Here is a 26168-nt window from a genome sequence, read left to right on the forward strand (position 1 = left end):
ATCTCTTCTTCTTCTGTTAGGTCCTTGCCATCTTTGTTTTTGATCATACCCATTTTTGCCTGGAATTTTCCTCCAATGTTTCTAATTTTCTGGAAGAGGTCTCTTGTCCTTCCTATTTTATTGTCTTCTTCCACTTCCGTGCATTGCTTGTTTAAAAATAATCCCTTATCTCTTCTGGCTAACCTCTGGAATTTTGCATTTAATTGGGCATATCTCCCCCTATCACTGTTGCCTTTTGCTTTCCTTCTTTCTTGGGCTACTTCTAGTGTCTCAGCAGACAGCCATTTTGCCTTCTTGGTTTTCTCTTTCTTTGGGATGTATTTTGTTGCCGCCTCCTGAACAATGCTGCAAACTTCTGTCCATAGTTCTTCTGGGACCCTATCTACTAAGTCCAGTCCCTTAAATCTATTCTTCACCTCCACTGCATATTCCTTAGGAATATTAGTGAGGTCATATCTAGCTGATCTGTGGGTCTTCCCTAACCTTTTTAGTCTGATACTAAATTGTGCAATAAGAAATTTGTGATCTGAACTACAGTCAGCTCCAGGTCTTGTTTTTACTGACTGTATAGATGTTTGCCACCTTTGGCTGCAAAGGATGCAGTCAATCTCATTTCGGTGTTGTCCATCTGGTGAACTCCATGTATAAAGCTGTTTCTTAGGTTGTTAGAAGAGAGTGTTATGCAGAGTGAGTTGTCTTGGCAAAATTCTATCAGCCTATGTCCTGCTTCATTTTGTTCTCCCAGGCCATGCTTACCTGTAATTCCAGGTGTCATTTGACTGCCCACCTTAGCATTCCACTCTCCTGTGATGAAAATAACATCTCTTTTAGGCATGTTGTCCAGTAGGTGCTGCAGATCCTCATAGAACTGCTCTACTTCAGCTTCTTCAGCATCTGTGGTTGGGGCATATATTTGGATCACTGTGATGTTAGATGGCTTGCCCTGAATTCAAATTGAGATCATTCTATCATTTTTTGGATTGTATCCAAGCACTGCTTTAGCCACTTTACTATTAAGTATGAAGGCTACTCCATTTCTTCTGTGGTCCTCTTGTCCACAGTAGTAGATCTGGTGGTCATTTGATATGAAGTGGCCCATTCCAGTCCATTTCAGTTCACTGACGCCCAAAATGTCTATCTTTAATCTTGACATCTCACCAATAACCACATCCAATTTGCCCTGGCTCAAAGATCTTACATTCCAGGTTCCAATGGTGTGTTGAAGCCTAGAACATCAGATTCGCCATTCACCACCACTCCGTCAGCTGCTAGCTGTCCTTTCAGCTTTGAGCTAGCTGCGTCATCACGTCTGGGGCTAGTTGAACTCATCCTCTGTTCCTCCCCAGTAGCATTTTGACCATCTTCCGACCTGGTGGTCTCATCTTCCGATGGTATACCGACATATCTCTGGTTGTACTGATCCATTTAGTTTTCACAGCAAGAATACTGGGGTGGGTTGCCATTACCTTGCCCAGGGATCGCATTTAGTCTGACCTCTCTGTCATGACCTTCCTGTCTTGGGTGGCCCTTCACGGTTTAGCTCATGGCATCATTGAGGTGCTCAAGCTCCAGCACCAAGACAAGGTAACGATCCTTTGCTGAAGATAGATAGATAGATAGATAGATAGATAGATAGATAGATAGAACTTTTGAGACTTAACAAGCTTTGGTTGTCTATGGAACTCATGCTGTACGTTTAAGATCATGGGCTTTTAAATATATATTTTATTATATATCTACTATTTCTTCCTCTGTCACTTCCAATTTGAAAAGAACATTCACCAGAAGATGTTGAACTGCAATTCCCTTCCCTCTTCATCATTGGGAACTGGAATCATACTATATGGAGAGCTATTTCATGCCATTTGTTGAACTAATTGATGGATTATATTTGAGGCCATCTTGAAAAATATATACACACAAATACACACACACACACACACACAGATAATGTATATAATTCAGTTCCAAAGGACTTTGAGAAGTGTACATTAAACAAAACAGCAAAATAATAATTCTGTATTAAATCTAAATGAGTACTAAGAGCAAGATAATCCCAAAGAAAAACAAAGATAAAACCTCAAAGATATGAACTAAGAAAAACTTATCTATGGAAATTCTCATTGCACTTTGAAAAAGAGAGCTCTTGAAACGTTTTGCTACTTGAATACATTGCATTGTATTGTACTTAACATCTCTTTTCTCTGAAATTTACTTTATATTATTTTACACTATATTACTTTATACATATTACTTTGTTTTAGGGATCCTACCATTCCAGAGTGAACTTAATCAACCCAAAACTACTTGTAATCCAGTCTAGTCATTTTCCTGTCATTCTTGATTTATACAGAACCAGGAAAATCTACTATAATTAAGAAAACAAATGAATAGAATTTGCTATTAAAGCAAAACTCTTAGTTTATTTATACTTATATAATTAGAAAGCTATTGATACTGGATTGGTCATTGTGCTGAACAAATAGTGCTCCTGTTTCTGTAAAGAAATAATTGTGTGTTTGTGTGTCTGTGTGCATGCGTGCACACATATGCAGTCCTTTTTGGTCAGGGATTTCTTTTTAAGATAGCTCTTAATTTATGAAATTCCTCAGTACCTGTGACTGTTTCCAGTAATTACTCTGTCACAAATATACTATTCTATGTTCTGTTATTGTTAAAAGTTTTCCAGTTGGTTTTTGTCTGTAAATTACATTTTTAATTCAAATCCTGCAAGTTACTTAAACTTACACAGAATTATGCAAAAGTTTTCATTCATTGCCTATTTTCTTAAGTCATCAGGAAACTGGATGTCCTCTCCATCAGGTATAAGGCAACCAAATGAAACAGTGTAGGATAATGCCAATCCTGGTCACAAATAGTAGATTGGTGAAAACTGTAAACAGTATATATATAAATCTGCAAAAGCTTTTATTAATTTGAACTGATGCAATAAGAAACTGCAAACAAATCTGGATTGTAATACTTGAAGACATCCCTGACTTGGGCTCTGTGCCAGTAAATTAGACATGGTGTAGTCCCATAGGTTTTTGTATAATTCTGTTTTAGCTACAATCAATACAGCTATAAAGCTTTATTCTTAAATAAAGATGACATTTTGATCTCACTTACCTATCCTGGAGAGAAAGTTTGGGAAGACCATCATGGTAGAAATGTTTGAACCACATTTTAGTCTGCCTGAGCATTACAAATTGTGTGAAATTGTTCAAAGCAGACACAACTTTTAATGACTCACTTTTTTTTCTTAGGAGATAATCTGGGTATAATAGCTTTGAGTAAATCATCAATTACAAAATAGCAGTCAAGAAAGCAAAAATATGTCTCAATTTCTGATGGCACAAATCAGATAAAGGGAAAGGTGTTCAGAATACTGAGTAACTGTTCCAAAGAAACCTCATACTGTGTAGATGGGTGTTTTCAATTCTCATAAATGTTTACATAATGTCTTAGATGGGGCCAAATCAGGCTCAAATTCCCACACAACCCCACAGGTGCATATGAATAGGCAACTAATGAATTTTTGACATAGTCACTACACTGTCAAGTTTATTATGAGGATGAATAAGATACACATTTTAAAACCAATTTGTACATGAAAATTGTTAGAGAAGTCATAAACAGTACAGCTGTGTAATGTTTTGGGTTTCATTTGGCTTTGATTAAAAAGTGATTCACAGCATGTGAGGACAGAAACATACTGTAGCGCCTGCTTGCAACTTTTTAAAGTAGATATGCTTTTGCTAAGACTCTGAGGCTGCCGCACAATCTTCAGAGGCAGCCTCTTCACCATAGAAAAAGATGCTACTGTACTGCTTTAAACAATTGCAGATGTATAAATTTATACAATTTATAACCTGGTATAGTAGAAAGCATATTTTTTTTTTCCAAACTGAATCCAAAAAGCTGCACAATCCTGATAAATAAAGGTAATACATTGGGTATGGGAAGCTAATGATAAAAGTACAATTGTGGAGGTTTTTAAGAGCTGATCTTCAGAGAAAAACTTATAGGTTTCATAGGTTTCAATATATTAGTAAGCCTTATAGAATTTATCAGTATTCCAAAAATAGTACAGGACAGCATTAATGTTAGGAACTACAGCAATTTGGAATGAGTGTGAAATGGTTTACAAACTAAATTATATGCCTATATTTATGTACTACTATTTCTGCAACTTTGGTCATTTAATATATACCAGTTTATATATGATGAATTCCACTTCTAAAATTTAAAGAAATTGCATGTAATGTAGTATATAGTGTTTGACTTACTGTATCATCCTTTAAAATGAACATTTGGAAATTAGAAAGATACAGAGAATTTCATTCAATAGATTGGCATAACTCTCGTGGTAGCCGCTTTTGTTGTTCCTGTGACGAAGAGCTGTTTCTGTATTGCTTTAAAAGACACACAGATTCATATTATTTTCAGAGGTCTAGGTAAACAGCAGTTCAAACAGTTTTATTTTGGATTCAAATAAGGATCCAGATAATGTGTGTCTGTGTGTAACTGTACTGTGCATGTGTATATATGTTTTCTCTGTGTGTGTGCGTATTTATTAATAACTAGCAGAATAGTAATATTTGATCATTCAGCTGATCTGATATGAACAAAAAGATACTGCAACCAATCTGTCAATTATTCAATATTCAATATTCAATCAATCCATCTTCATTTCAGACTTTTATCAGCATAGGGTATAAGACAAAAGCTACAAAATTATCCAGAAAATATTTTTAGATATAACATAACAGCTATACATATAAACAGTACCAACCCTCCCCTCTTTATATTAAATGATAATAGCATGTCCACATACATATACTATATAATGATTATAAATAGCTTTATAATCTGTAGAACTAAATCTATCCATGGACACAAAATCAACAATCCTAAGCTGCCCTCTAGGTTTTCTCCTTTTCATTCCAGCTTCTGCTCCCAGTGTGCATTGAAGCTGGAATATTTCAAAATCTAGCATTTGCTTGTATTTGAGTGATGCCACGATTAAAACATTAAGAGGAGAGGTCTCACTATTTCCAGGTTGAATGAATTAAGAACACTCACAACATGAGTATTTCAGATAACCTTCTTCCACCCATGATGTTGCTCTAATAATATCAGTTTTCTTCTAGGCATTTGCACGTTCACTATAAATGTTTGCAATAGAGCCACAATTGACATCCATATGAGCCTATAAACTAAAGATGCATATGGCTATGCACACTAACTTTTCTCCTGCAGATAATAAGCTAAATGAGTGATATTCAGAGTCTTTTGGAGTGGGCGACTATAATAATAATAATAATAATAATAATAATAATAAATCATTCAGATGCATAATATCTGATGAGGGTTAAGCTCACCCATTTCCAATATTTGTGGAAGCATCTCAGTTAAAATATTGCTCCAAATAATACTGTTCTAAAAAAGGAAACAGTGTGCAAAAATACTGTCTATCCATCTGATGCCACTATCTTACTCCTGTGCATGTTCTGAAGGGCCTTAAAAGGCCTTTGGAGAGGATGACTGATTCTCCTTTCTTCCTTTCTGTTTCCCTCTGAGTTTATTTTCTTTGCCATTGTTGTGTTGTTTTTGTGTTTCTTTTCCATATTGTTCTTTGTTTTTAAACATTTTAACAATTGTACACTACCCAGAGTCACTGGGAGTTGGGTGGCATATAAATAACAACAACAACAACAACAACAACAACAATAATAATAATAATAATAATAATAATGTGATTATCTAAATCAGAGGTGAAGAACTTGGCATATGAATTCCAAAATGTATTTTGCAGCCTCAAGACTTCTTTCAGGTTGTATTTGGGACATTGGGTGGCAAAACCACTGATTTTCAATGTACATTTTTCCTTTTCTCTGGAAAGTAGTGGCAAAATCAGTCCTTTAAGCCTTCACTGTTTTAAACTACTCAATTAAAAAAAATACAGGCTGCAAATTTTGAACCAACTTCATTGACATCATTATGTCTTTGGCTGTATTGTTGTATCCCTAAGAAACTCCCTTTTTAATGTCATCCTGCAACACTCATGTAAATTGAAGTCTTTTTCTGTATGTTAGTCAGTAATTCTCTTCAAGGATGAATTTATGCTTCTTAAACGGGTAAGTGGATCAATTGTGCTTTATTTGCACACAATTATGACGTTATGAGTGCTGGTATTTCATGGTGGAAATGATACTGCAGGACCTGCTGATGATGGTTGTTTAATACAATAAATTTTGGCAATCATAGTGCTCTTGCCAGTCTTTATACTATAAACTGAGATGATGCAGTGCTTTCATTTCCAAATGTGTGATCTCATAACGCTGGTCAGTAATTTTAGTACAGCTCTAATAATCTGCAGTGATATGGAAGCTTGCTGAATTCTATAACAAGAAGCTTGTTGATAGCTTTGGAAGTACATTCAAAGCAATGGGTAACTTTCTCTTATTTACCAGGTAATAGCAGCTGCTATATGTAAATCCACCATGAGTTAAATACATTGTTAATTGTTGATTAATTTATCTGATTTTGTGATTTGGTGATATTTTTATGACTAAAAATGGATCAGCAGTGAAAGCCATGCTGAAATAATTCCTATGAAAGGCAATTTATACTTCGCTATTGCAGATATTTAGGTTTTGAGAGCCAAATTATAGATGACATTTCATTTGTGTCATCCATTATATGTTTGTATGTTTGTATGTATGTGTGTGTGTATATATACATGTATGTATGTACATGTGTGTGTGTGTGTGTGTGTGTGTGTATATATGCACACAAATACACACACATACAAACACACTGTATACTGTATATTCCCTTCTCATCCCTATGGGTGGTATCTGTCTTCCTCAACCTCAGGTCCTCTGCCAGAGGCCTGGGAGTTTGAGGGTTCAGCACAGGATCTTAGCTGTTCCTAGCACTTCACTCTCTGGACAGAGAGCTCCGATGTTGCTCCTGGGATATTTTGGAGCCACTCTCCCAGCTTGGGAGTCACAGCCCTGAGTGCCCCTACCACCACTTTGGCCTTCACTTTCCACATCCTCCCTAGTTCCTCCTTCAGGCCCTGCTACTTATCCAGTTTCTCATACTTCTTCTTCCTGATGTAGCTGTCACATGGCAAACCATACAGACTCTCTTTCTCTCTCTGTTATATACACACACACACACACACGCACATACATACATACATATACAGTACATATACATATACATATACATACATACACAGTATATACACAGTATGTTTCATATTCTGTTTGTATATAAACGTATTTCCAGTTTAGTTACATGAGTGCATCTGGTTGGTTGTTTTAAGGGTCACTGACTGTTAGGCATGATAGGGAGGAAGATATTTAAGAAGAGTTGTACAGATTTTGAAATGATGTACTTGACTATAAAGTTTATATCAAAAGAGTTGATGCAGTATTTAAACTGCTCCAACCTTTTCCTGAACTAAAATACATATCACTGCCATATTGCAATCATAGAAGTTATTTCTTTTTTTTTTCCTCTGGAAGGGTCGTTCAAGTTGTTTCTGTGTGGACTTTAGTACCTGGCACTGAAATTATACTGCACTTTTTATTGTCCCAGTTTTAATTCAACGTGAAACAGATTTTTAAAGAAATTATTTGAAAGTAGAAGATAATTTTGGAAAATTCTAATGGGTGGGGGATGGTATTCTTGTAGTTATGTTATTCTTGAAGTTAGTTGTGGTAAAGGGTATGTGTGAACATCCTGACATTTATTGTATGGTATCTTTGTAATTAAACCCCAGCAAAGATGTCATAAGGGAGTTTGAGCTTTTTCAATAGTGGTGCCACTATTGCCATTAAAGAGTAGTGTTCCCCTTACATAATTGCTGGAAAATTTCTCCTTCCTCTGAAGAAATATAGAGAAATTGACTCCCAGTTTCTATACCTATAAATTTAAAGGCCATTTGTGTCTAAATGTAATATATTTGCGTAAGGCATACATTTCCCTACAAGTATACCTCATCGCTGAAGGGAGCATTAAGGAATTCACTGAAAGCCTGAATCTATTCATTTTAAGGTATATAGCTGGAAGGTATGAATGGGGTGCATGTGTGTGTGTGTGTGTGATTACATAAAGGAAAACAGTTCTTTATGGCAATATTAAGTGTATATATTCAGTAATACATCATACTTGCTTCCCAGTAAACATGTTTAGGTTGTATCTTTAGTTTAAATTATTGTAGTAGATGCTTTTTACTCCTCGGTAAGTGAGCAGTTAAAATAATTTCCTTAAGTTCTTAGAGAAGATTGAAGAAACATGCTTCTGTTTCTGGTGGACAGAAACAAAATGCTTTGTGTGTGTTTCTAATACTATATATTATTTGTCATTAGAAAAGTTTGTTTGTTTATTTATTTAACAGATTTATAAGGCCACCCAACTCACACATGGTGACTCCAGGTGGCTTACAGAATTAAAAACCATAAAAACATAATAGACACCTCCCCCCAGCGGCAGCAAACACATTTATCCCGGCCACTTGATTGGCTCCGAAGCAGCTTGGGGTCCCCAGGCCTGTTGACAGAACTGTCTCCAGGGCCTTCCAGAACAGGAGCAAGGAGGGAGCCAATCTTATAACTGGGGGGATGTTGTTCCAAAGGAACAGAGCCTCTACAGAGAAGGCCCTTTTCCTTGGTCCCACTAGATGTGCCTCCCTAACTGAAGGGACCTGCAACGTGCCCTGCCTTTCTGCTCTGGTGGGCTTGGTAGATGTGACTGGGGAAAGGTGGTCCTGCAAATAACCTGGCTCCAATAGTATATATATTTATATATATTATACTATATTATTAATATACTATATTTTAATAGTATATATTGTCTGATGTTATTTTTTTTCTCCCATCAAGAAGCTGTTGCTTCTATTATTAGTAGTATTCAATTTAAATTTGTATGCTACCAAATCATTGTGATTCCCAGTTACTTACAACAAGATAAAATACAATAAATTACCTAGAAAAAGTTACAGTAAAGCAGAAAAAGAAAGAAAGAAAGTAAGAAAGAAGGAAATGTAGTCCATCACCCTAATAACACCAAACTTCCAAACAGTTAAAAAAAATTAAAACCAACAGTAGAAAGAAAATAATTAAAAACTCAATTATGATGACAAATCACACCAGTTCAAGGGTTTTAGCAATAATTCCAGTGTTTAGAATAAACTTAGTGAGTATTTTCTACTGACAGCTAGTTCCAGAGTCATTTTTGCAAAGGAAGTGTTTCACAGTTCCTAATCTCACCTTGTTGCCAAGTAACAGCAGAACAGAGCTGCACTCAAAATAGTATAAGAGCATTTGCTATATTAGTTCTAGTTTCATGGTAGCCAGACTCAATTGCTAAATGCTATATGTCCGCCTTTGGAGATTTAGCACTTTATTTTTTTTTTATTTTTTTTTTAGCATAATAAGTATTCTATAGAATCTATTGCAATACAGAACTGCCAATAAATTCAGAAAACAACCTTTCCTAAAAGACTTTCCAAAAGGTGTTTAGCTGAGGACTGTGCAGGGTTAAGGTATTCCTGGATGACTGCTTTGATAAGCCATGTGTGTATAAAACTGCAGTTATGATAAATTATGAGGACATGTGTTGCAATTTATCATTTACCTTTCTCTGCTTCATCTGCCATAATGAAGCTGATCCGTTTCTCTTGGAACTTAAGGTAACCTTCCAGGACACAGAACAGAAAACAGCGACCTTAATTTTACTGCAGTGTTTTAGCAATATAAACGTCACCAGCCAAAAAAGTAGATATTTTTACTGTGAACTACAGTACACGCTAATGCATAAGCATAATCTATGAACTTTTCTATGTTTCTATCTATGGCTAATCACTGCACACCAGAAAACTTCATAATTGTCCAATTAATTTTCAGAATTATATGCATACATGGACAAAAATTCTGCAAGTTATTAGACAATGAGATTTAAGGAGGGAATGCTGAGGGATTCCAATATTCCTATGCAAAATGCCCATCCACACTTCTTAAACAAATGTGTGCTAATCTGAATAGATTTCACATGTATCCAAAGGTTGTGATAGAACGCCTGGTTTTAAGTATCAACATATGCATATGAAGATATATTATGAAATAAGATTGTATTTCAATACCTGTATGATCAACATTTAAATATATACTTTAAAGGGGATTGTTTTAAACAGCACTGATTAATTTGGACATGAATGGAATTAATAAGGAATGAATGGAGTCACAATAATGATATAAATCATTATAGAGTAATAGAGTAATATGTCCCTCATTTTAAGCAATCCAGCTATGCAGAGTTGAAGATAGTCATTTAGATCAGGCAAATATCATCTTAGTACAGGTAGCCCTCACTTACTGACTACAATTGAGACTGGCCACTCTGTTGCTAAGAGGCATGGTTGTTAAGTGGAACATCACATGACCATGCCAACTTATGAGATCAGGTATGACATCACCACATGACCACAACTTACAACTTCCTGCTGACTTCCCCTTGACTTTGCTTGTCAGAAGTCAGCTGTGAAGTTTGCACATTGTGATCACATGACCAAGGGATGCTGCTACCAACATAAATGTGCACCTGTTGCCAAGTGCTTGTTGCCTAATCATGATCACATGACCACAGTGATGGCTGCAAGTCCTTTTTCAACATCATCGTAACTTCAAACAGTTGCTGAACAAGTGGTAAGCGAGGACTACCTGTACTGTTCATCCAGGAGGATATATTTCTTCTCAAACTATAAGCTGTATCACTTAGCAAATCACCTTTGAATTAGAGGAATCTTTCTCAATCACTTTGTAAAATGATGAGGGCTGTATATGTTGAAGCAGTAATGGTCAGTAGGCAATACTTCTTATAAAAAGGCTTTTGTTCACTGAAACACCAAATTATCAAGAACACACTGATAGGTGACATAGTACAGAGTAGCTTCCAGTGTTTTTGTTTGGATTCTTTACCCTAAATGAAGCCTGACCTTCCTTCCTTCCTTCCTTCCTTCCTTCCTTCCTTCCTTCCTTCCTTCCTTCCTTTCTTCCTTCCTTCCTTCCTTCCTTCATCTCCCTGGCATCAAAGCAGTTTAATATATCTGTGATAATAGATACTGTAGCAGACAGATTATACATAATAATTCTAATCTGATGAACTTTGCATATGCCTATTATTACTAATTGCCTAGCTGGACATATAAGAATCTCCGTTAGTGTCCTTAATTCCTCACTCCTCAAGAGTGTTCAGATGATACTGAACAACTATTCCTAGCAGTCCTCATTACAATCCATGCAGGTTGATGCTGCTGAGAAGTAGTTCAACAATGTCTGGAGGCTATAGAGTCCATGTCTGGGCCTTAATAAGTCATCCTTCATCTGACCATCTTCAATACTTAAAGAAAATCCAGGTTTTGGGGAGAGTGATATACAGATGGGTTTGCTCCACCACAATGCTTGTTGAATCTGCCTTCCAAAGCCCAAATAGCAGCCATCATATTCAGCAGCAATAGTAGGTAATTTTAGGCCTGTGGATCTTCAAAGGGATAATTTCCAAAGCGCTTTGATGAAATTGATGACTTCAAAAAAGCCACAAAGTAGAGCAAGTACCGCATATCTTTGCTGAAGCGGAATAGTCTTGGAGCTTCACTTGCTTGGTAATAGCAGCTTCTGCATATGCACAGTAGAATGGCTAATCAAGGAAGAGTGATTACTTTTAGCCATGGTAAATATGCATAGGATAGGAACCTCAAATGGTTTCATTTACTGTATTTTACAGTATTATATTTATATCAACCTTACTTCTAAGAATTCAGGGTAGTATACATTGCTGATTTGTTGGCTTATTTTTAGAACATCCTTCTGAAATTAGATGGGACACCAAGTTCACATATTGAGCTAAGATATGGCTTATTTTACAAATTGGCTTATTTTACAAAAATGCTAAACCAAACCAGCTAAGCCATGTTATGAGTAGCACAGTATGTGAGTCAAGTAAATTACTAACTGTGAGAAACCCCTAGTATCGTTATGGCATAAAAATATCCTGGAAATCATCTGATAACTTAAACCCAAGCTGAAATACCTGAGTTGATGGAACTCACCTTTGTTTTAATTAATTCATTAGTAAATATGCTTTCCCATATAATTCTACTGATTCTAAGGCACAGCAGTCTGTGCCTTTATAATTCTAACATGGGTATTTAGACAGCTAGGTTTAGCTTCTAGATAATTTCTGATTTGCTGTCTAGATCCAGCACTTGAAGATGGAACATTTTTTCCTGATTAGGGAAAGCAACACTCAGGCTCCATGAAGAAGCTGGTTTTTGCTTATCCTATAAAGCCAAGAGAATTTTTTTAAAAAAAAGTGCTAGTAGAAGGAACAAGGAGATTCTGCCTATGAACATCTCAGCAAGAGGTACAGGTGATCTCTCTCCATCCATCCTCTGAACTCTAAACATGTGTTGACAGGCAAGAGTTTATTCAACAGTATTCATTTTACTTAGAATTCTGTATGTGTGGTTGTTACCTTCCCTTGTTACGCTATGTTTCTCTTTTGCCAAACAAATTCCATTTTTTCTATCTAGAAAATTTAGAAGGATTTCTAATTAAAAAATTACCCAGATTCAAAATTGCAGAGCTACATAGTTACTCTTGAGTTTCAGGATTCACACAAGGTTTGTTTAAGTTCTGTATTGGACTGGAAGATCTAAAGCAGTGTTTCTCAACGCTAGCTGGGGAATTCTGGGAGTTGAAGTCCGCACATCTTAAAGTTGCCAAGTTTGAGAAACACTGCTTTAAAGCAACTTTCTAGTTTTTCTAGGGTTGGGTGAAAACAGAAGTCCCGCTAGAAAGGCTAAGAATTCTCCAGGTGAACAGACTAGGGATGTCAGGAGGTTCAGCCTGACTACTGATAACTGATCACACTTACTTTTTAATAGGTAACCTTTAGGAGACTTGCAAGAGGAGAGGGATAAATAATTTCCTTCTGCTTTTTAACTTCTGTCTAGTGTAATAATAGATTTCATAGCTGAGCAAAAAAGCATTTTCTCTCCTTTTTTCCTATAATATAATATACTTCATGCTTGTATGATGCGCAAGGAGTAAAATATGACTTTCAGCTTGTGCTGATGCTGAACAGACCATGCAATTCACAGAAATGTTCTGTAAAAGTGTCATGATCCTTCAAAAGAAACCTTAAAACATGGTGGCTCTTGCTGAATTGAATGCAGTTCAGGCCAAAATAACTAGATAATATCAGGCTACCTTTTCAATTACTTCCATTTTCTTTAGTTTGCAATTTTTTAAAAAAAATATCACTTATTTTTCCTGAAAATTGATAAAAAATGAATTGGTGATTTTGGGATTTACTGATTAAAAAGGGGTTGCTGATGGGAAGAATTTGGGAGGGTGGAGATGGTAACTATCATAACTGCTGCAAAGAAGATCAGAAGTCACTTCTTTAGATATCTTTTCTTTCTTTTTTTCAGTCTTAGTCTCTCACTTTTTATTTTATTCTTTTATATCTTTTCTTTTTTCTATTTTTCTGTTTAAATTTCTGTATTTTTTAAATGTTGTGTAAAATTCTCTTTCAATAAAAATTATATTAAAAATCACTTAGTCTGAAAGCTCCAAGTACAAAAAAGTAAGTCACTTGTTTTTGTTTTCTTTTTGAAAAAGAATAAAGTGAGTCACAGTTTGAGCCATTGGATATGCAAACTGTTAGTGTAAATGAATCTGCTTTTTATTATCAATCCTTCATTCAATTCACTTTCAAAATGCATGTTAATATGACTAGTGGAGGCCTAGTTGAACTAATTGTTATTGTTTGCCAATTTTTAATGGCATTAAGGGTGTCTCTATCTTTAAGAAAAATAATTGAGGTTAGACTAATAATTTATTTTTTATTTTATTTTATAAATGTAATAATTGTTTTAATTGCGTATTTTCTATTTCTTATCTAAATGCAATGTGATATGTGTCTCTTGGGAAGTTGAATGAAAAGTCTGAAAATAAACATGGCATGGATGGTGAAGTTAATGGAGTTGGCACAAATGGCAAAACTGACAGCACTGATAAGAGAAAATACTGTGACTGGATTTGTTTCTATTTGGAAACCACTTTTGGACTATTTTCTGGTAACAGAAAAAACAATGAAGGTTTGATTTTGGGTTTTGATTATTAAATTGTTCGTTTTTATTGAAATAATGTTAGTCAAGGTTTAACTAAAGGTAAGAGATTAAGTTAGTATAATAAGCATTTATATCTGTGTTGGAGAAGGTCAGAAGTCACTTTCTTCTTATATTTTCTTGCTAAAGTTCTTATAAAAAAGAGAATAAATGTAGCAGAGAACTCATCTGACAGCATGGTGAGATATACTGCAAATTTTCGTATGAAAGCTTTGATAGACACAATTTGCTATGAAAAGCAAGATTCATTATATTTGCAAGTGAATTGAAATGATTCTGTTGGCTTTCTTACATACCCTATTAGGGTAACACATATGTATGTTGTTTATTGTGCTTCCATGCTTTTTATCTAACTATTGAATCCTATTGTTTTATTTGCTAAGAAATGTTCTGTCCAATTATATGCAGAAGTTAAAAAAAGGATAAAAAGGTGTTAGGTGCCTTATACTTCCATATGGTTTTGAGAACTGGGCATGATATATGAACAGGATCCTTAAAAATCTACATTCTAATGGTCTCATCAAAAGTAAATAATTTTAAAGGCAACATGAACTCTGATGTGTGGGTTAATTTTAAGTGTGCAGAAATAACTGCAGTATTTGTTGACTCCACAGATTTCTAAAACTTCCCTTTAAGTGATCTCTCAGAATTATACAGTACAACGTAAGGAATGTCCATCTACTTTGGCAGAACAGTCATGCTTTTTTGAAGCAATTTGACATGAAGTTCTGCCACTTCTATATAATCCAGTTGTTCCTATTTCACGATAGAAATTAAGATACATAAAAATAATTTTACTATCCCATAGTAAAAACTAATACGTTACTATTTCAAATTCTATCGATATTTGCATTGGACTGGCATCGCCTGTTGACATAATCTGGAATGAGTGGTTGTTTAGTTTTGTGTTACTGTTAAGCAGCAGGCCAAGTTTTGCATTGTATTAGAAAACTTGAAGGTAATTTAAAAAAAGACCATCAGTAGACAAGGTACCCAGATAATATCATTGATGACAATAATGAGCCCACAAGAATTCAAAGATGCAGATTGTTGTTGGACAAACCTTACAAAATGATTTATAAGCAACAGAACAACTAAACAGCAACAACAAAAGTTCTGTTTATGCTAAAATCAAGTCTAGAAGATATTTAATTCTTGACAGCAGTATTTTTAGAGAGAGTTTATGGGTAAAGAAATTTATCAGGATAGCCTGATACACCAAACTTGATTTGCAGGCTGAGAATCGAAAGACTCCATTCAGAAGGCAAAATGTTTTATGGCAGCTTGGCATGAAGATATGCAGCTAATTCATATAAAGGTTTCTATTCTATATGATTATGATATTACAGGAAGGGGTTAGAAAATTATTAGATGGTGTAACATTAGTAGTATTGGTTGGAAAGTCCAAGGGTGAAGAAGGCAGTTGTATATGTAGATACCCAACTGGTATGAAAAAATGTAGATCTGGCTTTTTGAAGGGGGAAGGAAATAATGAAATGTTAATGGAGATGAAACAGCAACTCAGTTCTGAGAAAGTGGAAGCTTGAGAAAGAAACCCAAAATAAACCCATTGATTTTGTTTGGTATAAGACGAGGCAAAGAGAAACTCTGACAGACTTTCAGGCTTCTGTTATTCTACCCTACAACAATAAAGAACATTCCTGGAATTCCTGTTGCTTCTGTTTCTAAAGCTTGCCTACATTGAAGGGTTGACAATACCATTAGTATAACTAGCAGTGCAATTAATTTAGGTCTAATTTATGTCATTACTTTTTTACCTATGGAAATATTTATACCATATCTGAATTATACAATATTAGAATATACAAAGAACGAGCAGGAGTGGGGAAATTATGGTCTTGCAGACTTTAGTGAACTACAACTTCATAATCTCTCATATTGGCTATGCTAGTTAGAGATGATAGGACATAGGGTCCATCAACTTCTGTAGTCATAAGGCACAGTTTTTCAGTATCTTCTACCTTGTCTACTATTCCAAAAATGTGTCATTTTTATATTTTATTTTAAGAAAAGTCTTGTTGTCTCTGGTTGTCTTGAACTTGTATGATACAGACTGGGAAGACTTAGGTTCAAATATCATCTCACCTATAGCTCACTGGAAAGTCTTATGCCATTTGGAGATAATAAAATACAATGTTGTTCCACTTATAAATCAATGTGATTTTAGTAGTTAGTGGCATAATCAATTCAGACAAGCAAGGAAAAGAATAAATGTGTAACCTCCCAGGTCAAAACAATCCAGATCAGTTGTCTTATGTTATGGTCCATATTTACATATGAACTCTCTACCTTAACCTGAAGCTTTAAAGCTTCATTTTCTCTCTATTGTTATTTAAAAAAAACACCTATCTGTGAGGCCACCATTTTGATTGTTACAGCTTTGTCTTCCAACTGTTTGTTTTCCCCTTAGCAAGCCCTTGGGAATTGCGGTGAATGTTCAAGAAGCTTAATATAGAAAAGAAGCAGTATCTGCAGTTTCCCTTAGTTACTAGGCTGGCTCAAATTTTATGTCAGCTGCAATTAGAGATGAGCAGATAATGAGGAATCTCAACATCTGTTCGCACATGTGTTGTCCATTCAAATTTTCCCAAATTATTCATGGTCAGTAGGGGCCACATCATTTTAAAACTTTATGAACAGTCATTTGAAATATTTTAACCTACACTTACTTTGTATATTCCCTTCTCTTCTTTAATGCCATACACATTTGCATAGCAACACAGCTCTTCTTCAGTAAGATTCATATCCCCTATCTAAAATACTTCATTTTCAGCACTGCAGTCATTGTTGCTTACAGTGACAGAAAGTGGGGTTATTGCTTCAGAAAGCATGGGGAGAAAAGCAGGAACAGATGAAAGAAAAGGGAAAGGAAAAGAAAAAATGCACAAATATAATGACTATTTTTATTAAAAAAGAAAATACTTCTCTGATATATGAAGAAACATAAGATAAATTGGAGATAAATATATTTTATTCGCTGTGTTAATGATGTGTTAGCCATTTTAGATGGTTATGTTACATCTCACAGTGCTCTAGAATTTAATATACCATCTAAAAGAATTCTAAAATCTAGACAGTCATTCTTATTCTGAACTTTTAATATTTTGGAACATGAAAGAAGAGCAAATCGTATTATTTTAAAATGAAGTTGATAGTTTTTGTTGAATATCTAAGCCTAACTCTATTATATGGAGTTAAGAGGTATACTCTAAGATACCTGGAAGGCATTATGTCAGGAAAAGTTACTCTAGGAAGGCAGATATTTTCTCTCATATACGTAGGTTCAGGTATACAGCTGAATATACCAAGTTAATAAAATGATAGGTGATACAGAACTGGAAAATACCTTATTGGTTTGTAATGTGAAATATCACTATACATTCTTCTGTACTTTCCATATCTCCTCTGGTGACAAAAAGTGCCAGATAAATGGGAATGATGCAACTATTCAAATTCTTCCTAATCAAAGCTTATTTTCTGTAAGACTTGAAGGAAAGTATTTCAGATAACTGAATATCATATTAACTGAAGATGACTTAGTAATTTATGCAAAATCCTTATCTAAATATCAGATTCAGCTTGGTGATTCTATGATATATTTGTGATTCTAAGGAAATAGTATATTTTACAGTTTTATCATTATACTTGAATGCTCAGAGAAAAGTAGTATTTGTTATTTGTCAAGGCTTTACTATTAGACACCTGGTTTTATTCTGAGAGCAGAAATCATGCCTTGTGGTAGTTTATCTAAAAATCCAGTTATTTATGTATCTTAAATGTATAGCAGCTTAAAATGAAGTATCAGCATGAACTGTAATAGCATTTCTAGATCTGTTTAGTTCCCAAAATTAAGCTGGAAATCTTTCTGTAAAGAGCGCTAAGTAACATTACACATTAAATTATGACTTACTAAGTTATGGACAAAGTATTGATCCATGTAAGTAAATCTGTACTTATAAAGTTCTTTTTCAGTAAATGGTTGTATTCCACCAAGGAAAAGTTGGGGGGGCATCACATACCTGTGGTGGGTGAGCTTCAAATCTAAAATGACTTGAGGACATTTATAATACACAGTGAGTGAGGTGAAAATTTATCATTGCTTCTATATACCTTTATCCAGAAGTCTCATAGTCTTCAGTGGAGCTTCAACTGTAGGTACTGTAAATCTTTGTGGGTTGCAGCTTTTGTATGGAATAAAATGGAAGTGTTGATGCTACATTGAGGTAAATGTCCTTGTAAATCTGTATTAAAATAGGAAGAGGCAGTCTACTCACCAAACATATAGAAATGCCCTGGTGAAGTATACCAAGAAAACCAAGAACAGAATTTTAACATGTCCTTTCTTATTTTTTATGCTAATTTTATTAAACATTACAATTTAAAAAATAAAACTAATACAAACTAAAAGAATAAAAGAAAAAGTAGAGCAAAGAAAAAAGAAAAAGAAAAGAAAGAATAAGAATGTAGTAAAGAAAAAGAAAAGAAATATATAAAGAAATGATTTCCCCCTTCATCACAAGTATAAACAATTTTAGTAACTTATCACCTTCTTTTAAAATGATCTCTTCTTCCCATATCCCATCTCTTATCTACACTATAAACAAATCCTTAAAGCCTTGTCATTTCAGTCCTGATCAGTAAAAGTCCATTAAGGGTTACCAGATATAGCAACATATCTATTTTAACCTTGATCAAAGAAGCCAACTTTATATTCCTTCCTTGTACTTTTAACATTCTTGATCTTTAGCCCCTTCAAATAATGTCCTAGAACTTGATTTCTTTTCATTTTTTTCTTTGACCCTTCTCACAAATTTCTTCAAAGCTTTAACAAGTTTCTTTTGTAAGTCCAATATTGGAAAGTTATAAAGGTCATTATTTTGGTTTGTTATTTGTATATACCTTTTAATTATTAAGACATCAGCCAGTTTCATTTGTATACCCAGTGTAGCATCTTTTTCCATGTCATTCTTGTAGCCTGTCCACTTTCCACTTTAACACTTTCAGATCAGACTCAGTCTTGTCTGGTAAAACAAGCTCCTCTTCCATAACACCTTTTAAAGACGGTCTATCTATAATGGCAGATACTCTTAAAATTATATTCTGGCTCCATTGTTCACAAATATTGTTCAACGTGTCCAGTGTTAAAGTATTTTGCTCCATTCTGTATTAGTAAGTTAAATTTAAGTGTTTTTTTCCCCCTTTAATTGTAATATTTAGTTCCTTCTTGTTCCCTCTAGTGGCCAACCTTCAAAGTCCCATCCTATCATATTTTTTTAAGAATTCAAAACAACAGCATTTTCCCACAGGAAGGATTCTTTATAATTAATTTCAAAATCTTATTTCAAATCCCTCTGGACCCTTAGTCTAGTGGTAACTTTCCAAAACCAATGTTTTAATCACCCTTTTGCTATTTAAACTTAAACTTATACTTAAAACTTCTTTCACTAAGGAGTGAAGGAAACTCATCTGGTGCTGTAAAAAATTGTCATTCCAAAGGTTCCTAATAGCTGAAAAGCAGTTAACAAGCAATTTCCAAAAGCGATTAGAAAAGGAATTATGCGAACCCAGTGCCATAAAGGCGCTGACCACAGTTTGGGCAGAAATGGCATTTCCTTGACTCCCAGAGCTCTAAACTGTCACAGGTTCTTTGTTAAACTGTACCCAATTAGACTGACTGAGACTCAAAAGAGCCAAAAAAGCATTGGACCCTGGACAGTTTTTTTTTTTTTTCTTATCTCCCTCTATTGGGGAGATGTTTTATTTTGAAAAAAACAAGATATAAGAGCGAAATGTGAAACTTACAAATCTATGTGTGAATGCTTACTATTACAATATTTCCTCTATTCTATACCCTATAGTATAACTATTCTATTATTACCATTTAATTTCCATTGCCTCTATCCTATATTCTATTCTATTGCTATTATTTCTATATTACTATGCTAATTACTATTATTATAACAATTACTCTTTACTTTACTAATACTACACTCTATAGTATTACTATTAAATAGCAATGTTTTCGTCTTACAAATCCTGTTCTGCCTTCTGCCTTAATTCCTCTCTTGGATTTCTTCTGCTTTTTTTCTTGTTCTTCTCTGTTAATGGCCAGCCTGTAGAGTACTTGCAGTTTTCCATGTTGTGCTTTGCTTTGCTGTGACTCTATACTTCTTTTTCCTCTGACCATCTATTCCCTTTGAAGAAAAAACACCTTTTGTTTAGCTGCTGTACTCAGTTTGCTGGTGGCTGCAGAGCTTCCAAAACATGCCCAACTCCTCCCACACTTGTTTCAAAATGCAGCTTTATTGGCAACTCTGCTGTGCTGACGCTGGGGAAAATATCAGATGGGAGGGGAAGAAAGCAGCACATGTGCCTGCAATTTTTCTAAGCAGCCTGTTCTTCCACATAAGCCTGCTGGAGACCACCGTCTTGAAGTCTCCTTGTGAGGAGCAACTGTCTGAAGCACTTGTGGGTGATCCCGAGTCCTCTCCTTGTCTGGAGAGGAACCACAAAGAGTCGGTCCATCTGCTGGTACTTCATTCTGCTGCTGGTCTTCTCTCTTCCCCAGAAGTCAAATTGTAACACATCCTAAGTAGATGATGAAAATTGCACTTCATTCTTTGTAGAGGTCACAAAGGTCTAGGTCATGCAAACAAAACCTCAAGCCATTATTACATAAAGTAGCATACCTTACAGTGACAAGGTTGCTGTGAGGCAGATTGATGTTACAGATAAGATTTACCGCATAAGCTCTGTGACATGAACATTTCTAATCCCTTGCTGTTTAAAAACAGCATTATTTTTCACAAAGAAAGCTGCCACCTGAGGTCTATGGCCTCAAGTAAGTAATGTATCAGTTTGTAAAATAAATGGAACTTGTTTTTCCCTATCCTGCATGTCTTTTGTACTAGGATTATTAGAGCAGCTGCTCTACTTTTTAGAGACCATGATAGAGCTTTGCTTTGAAAGGAGTTAAGAGATTTAAAAGAAAAGTGTCTGCAAAAATACCATCTGATAAGGAATAATTGAGCTGAGACTGACATAAAAGACAAATCTACATTTTAATAGCATACTGGGCAGTGTCTGAAAGATGACTATATAGTGATAATGTGGAGACTTTCTAAGGAAGTTATGAAGAACCACTAGTTAAATTAATGGCATTTTAAAGAAAAAAAAAATCACACCTATTTCTCACTGATCCCACAAGCCATTTTTCCACCCAAACTTCCCTATTTTCATGAGATGCTATTGAAAAGCCCATCTGTCAAGTTATTTTTAATATATGCATCACACACTTTAACTCTCTATTTTATCAGGAAGGCAGGCTAAGAAGGATTACAGTTTGGTAGCAAGAAATAATTTTTATTTATATTTTATCACCTCTAACCTAATTAAATCAGCAGGGCCTTCACTCCGTGCTGTGCAAGGATAGGGATTCAGAAACTTGCAAATATATTTCTCTTTTCTGGTCCATTTTCATATTCAAACTACCAGCAGTAAATTATGGATTAATAAATCCATTCACTAGCAGTTGTTAACAGTCTATAATAGCTGATTATACATCTGTGATCAGCCAATTCCGTATCATTTTATGAGTGCCTCTTCCTTAAACAAGAATAGTAAATATGATAAATTCGAAGGGATTCCTTTGCATATTATTTATTTATTTGAATTTATTAGCCACCTAATTCCAGTGGACTCTTTGTCCTAGGAATAATCAACTATTCTTCTTAACTACAGATTTAAGATGTGTGTTTTCCCTAAACTCTTTTCTGTGCTGATTAAACATTTGAACAGTGGCACAATCTTCAGAACAGGTACATGTCCATACTTGAATATTCTTTTAGTACAGTGTATGGTGAAGCATACCTTTCCAATAAGAGGTGAAGCAGCAGGAAAGGGGATATATGTGAAGATATATGGCAAATTTTAAAAAATGAAATAAATGAATTTTAAAAAGAAATTAGTGGTAGGCTTTATTTCTGAGGTTATTTTTCTTGAGAAAAATGAGCTGAAGCAAATAGCACAGTCATATTAGCTATCTGGATTCTCAGGCTGTAGAGGGAAAAAATGGTAAATCAAAATTATAGCATTTCTTGAAAGAAAGTGGTATACCTGGGTGGCTTGGTACAGCTCAGCTCCAAAGTAAGAAATATTTCTTTAAAAAATATTATTAATTAAAATATGGGTAGTCAGCAATTCTTCCTTAATCACTTTGCCTTTATGTGTAGATAAGTAGAAAATAGGATGGCATCAGTTTTTTACTTTCCCTTTAGCCCTGCTGGGACGCGGTGGCACTGCGGGTTAAACCGCTGAGCTGTCGATTGGAAGGTTGGCGGTTCGAAACCGCGCGGCGGGGTGAGCTCCCGTTGCTCGTCCCAGCTCCTGCTCACCTAGCAGTTCGAAAACATGCAAATGTGAGTAGATCAATAGGTACCGCTTCGGCGGGAAGGTAACGGCGTTCCGAGTCGTCATGCTGGCCACATGACCCGGAAGTGTCTATGACAACACCGGCTCCAAGGCTTAGAAACGGAGATGAGCACCGCCCCCTAGAGTCGGACACGACTGGACTTTACGTCGAGGGAAACCTTTACCTTTACCTTTTAGCCCTGCTGGTGAGAATTGCAGAAACCAGGGAAAGATATGCTCATACTACTAGAATACTTACCATATGGATTGTGTAATGAAGATCAAATAATAAAATTATAAAACATTTTTTGTGGATGCATAGTTATAAAATCTTAATATTTATCCTCAATGATCAGAATTAATCCTTTGTATTCTTAGATGCTAGATGAAAAAAGCATAGAATGCTTTTTCGTGTTCCAGTTTGGCAATGTCCTTAAACTGTAGTACTCAGAACCGGACCCAGTAGTTGAGGGTCCAGCTTGTGACCTACAGAATCACCCAGATCCCTTTTATGTATGATGCTGTCTGACATATTCTCCTATATCCTATACGCATGCCTTCAACTGTTCCCATCCCAGTCTGCCCATTGTTCCAGCAAGATCCTTTTATATCTTGATATTCTCCTTTAAGGTATTTACTGCCACAACCACCACACAATCTTTGTATTGTCTGTATATTTGATAATTATGTTTAATAACCCAAGTCTGAGATCAGTTATTCCAGTCACTTTATCAAAAAAAAAAAAAAAAAGGAAAGGATAGGTTTCATATGATTTTATAAATCCATGTGGCCTTCAGCCAAACAATCAAGTCTTTTATAAATGCCCACAAACCAAATGCTTAATACATTTACCTCCTATTGATATCACACTGATACTTGTAGTTATCCAGGTCCTAGTTTCCACTATTTTGAAGATAGGAACACTTACCCTTCTCCAATCCTCTGGCTTTATGGCTGTTCTCCATAATTTTTTAAATATCACAGAAAGAGGCTGAGATGAAACTGCAGTCTCTTTCGGAGTCTCAGATGTAATTGGTCTGGTCCTGGAAACTTAAACTCTTTCATAATAGACAAGTGTTCCCTCACTTGTCTATTACAAGTTAGTTACATTGGATTTATCACTACCTCCTTGTGTCAGTTGTTCTCTTGGGACCGCTTAATCATAGTTTCTCCTTGAGAGAACATTGAAGCAAAGTGAGAGTTGAGGAGCTCTTCCCTCTTCCTGTCACCACCTACTGTCCTACCATCTTCTCCTAGCAGTAAGTCCATTGCTTACTTTTTCTATAGTTTACTACTGAGATTCCTATTTTTACTCTTTTTGCTTTTAGCTATTCTTGTGAGCCTCAGTTCTGCTTTAGTCTTTTTTACTTCCTTTCTGTAGATATTAGCTACTCAGCTGTGATTCCATGATGATTATGCCATTATTCCATCTCCTATACATCTCCTTTTAACTCTTTGTCCAATCAATATCTCCTTATGTGTACACATTGGTTTCCTAACTTGTCCACCATTTTCCTCTCTCATTGTAATAGAATGTGATTGTTCTTGTAATATCTTATTTTGAGAGGTTACCAATCCCATAGCTATAGCTATTAAGCCTATTGCTTAATAGCCCAATAGCCCAATTGTTAGAGCTATTATGCCAGTAAAGTCAGAGTAATTAGATTTCAGTTGCTTTAAAATATCTTCATTCATTACAGAAGAGCCAATAAAGTAGCAGTTCAAGTGAGTTATATGTTTGCTATTCCACATCACTCCGTCTAACAGCAAACTCAACTAGAGAATATTGACAGGCCTATAACTAATACAGGATATTGGGAACAAGGCATCAGCATGCTCAAGGGAACTTTAATGTTTTCAGAAGTACAACAAATATTTTGGGAAATTAAAACCAGAATAGGAAACATAAGACTAGTGATGGAATGGAGTATCTAGCAGGAACAAGGTGAGAATGACAAGCTATTCCATTAACCAGCAAGTTTTAACTAGCTATACCATTAAACCAGGAAAACGTGGGAGGAATATTCCATTCTGCTTTTGTGGTATAATTTGGCATCTTAGAAAATTGAGAAAGTATTTGGTGACTAAATCAAAGCAGATCTTTATTACAGTCATAGACCAGCATATTAGTCACCAAATACTAATATTTTTATTATCACTGGTTAATTTGGACTAGTCAGTCACCTGATCCTCTCTCAAAAGATACACATTGGTGCACTTTGCATATTGAAAGGAATGTCATCAAATAGTTCAGGCAGAGCAACTCCTTTCAGGTGGCATTGGAATCTTTGTGTTTGAAGGGGTTTTATTCCATCTACTCTCATCATGCAGACAAAAGCAGTGAAAAAGGTAAACACAAGTAATTGATAATTCTGCTTGTGCAGTTTTCAGGATATTGTTAGAACCAGCTTGCAGGTTATTCACCTTTACTGTTACTTAGGCCAGGTGTTGATAACTTCACAATTCCGAAATCCCCTAACAGTAATAAGTGAATTTGTGCAACAACCTTCCCCATGAATAAAACTGATGCTTTCATTATGATTAGAGCTTGGCATGAAATGCTTGTACAGAATTCTGGTCCCAATTGCCATTGTAACTTGAGGACTACCTGTATACAGCCACATATTGTAATAACTATCCTGGATCCTACAGTAAAAACAACAGGAACCCCAAAATCATAAAATAAAGTTTAATGAAGTCTATAAAAAATCAATAGAAACTCATGGTGTTCCAGGGCAGTACTCTCCCATGCATCTACACACCATCTTGCTGGGCTCCAGCCTTATCACACTGTACCTCAGTGCTTGTGGGAAGAGTCAGCTCTTCAAGGCCTTCTGGAAGGCAAGGAGGGTGGGCAACTGCTACAGAAGACACGCTTCTAGGTCCTTCTAGATGACAATACTAAAGGGAAGGAACCTGGAATGCATCAACCCTAACTTACCTGGTGGGACAGACAGATACCCTCAGGGAAAGGTGGTCCTGTAAGTAGCCTGGCCTCATGGCACTTAGGGCTTTAAAGGTGATAACCTTTGAATTGCACCTGAAAAGGACCTAGAAGCCACTGCAGGTCATACAGCAATGGTGTAATTTGGGCAAAACATGGAGTGCCCAGAACTGCATGTAACCTGTATTCTGAACCAGTTGTAGTTTCCACATTGTCTTCAAGGGTAGCCCCATGTAGAACACATTACGGTAATCCAACCAAGAAGTGATATAGGGTGATGCTGGTTCCTATATACACTGAAAGTGTGTTTATGCATTTATGCAAACATCTATCTTAATGTCTCCTTATCTGATTTAAATACTCTTTGTGCTGCCACTGATATATCAACAGTTTGGAATGGCTTTGCTAAAATTGTCTCTATCTGTTTGCAATTTCATTTCCTATTCATGCCCTCCCCCATATTTTCTACATCATTCTTCATTTCCTTTTTGACCTCTTCTTAGATCTGCTGTGTAGAAGCCTCTTGCCATTCCTCTTTTACAATAAAGTATTTTACAACTTTTACCTCTGGATAATTCTGACTCA

The 26168-nt window shown here is 35.5% G+C and overlaps 1 protein-coding gene across 1 annotated transcript in view; it reads left to right on the top strand.

Annotated features, from left to right (window-relative positions):
* IL1RAPL1 (interleukin 1 receptor accessory protein like 1) overlaps nt 1-26168 on the top strand; it is an 826443-nt gene that overhangs the window by 588569 nt on the left and 211706 nt on the right. The gene's annotated exons all lie outside the window — the stretch shown is intronic.

This window comes from Candoia aspera, chromosome 5 (genome assembly GCF_035149785.1).
Source record: "Candoia aspera isolate rCanAsp1 chromosome 5, rCanAsp1.hap2, whole genome shotgun sequence".
NCBI classification, from domain to species: domain Eukaryota; kingdom Metazoa; phylum Chordata; class Lepidosauria; order Squamata; family Boidae; genus Candoia; species Candoia aspera.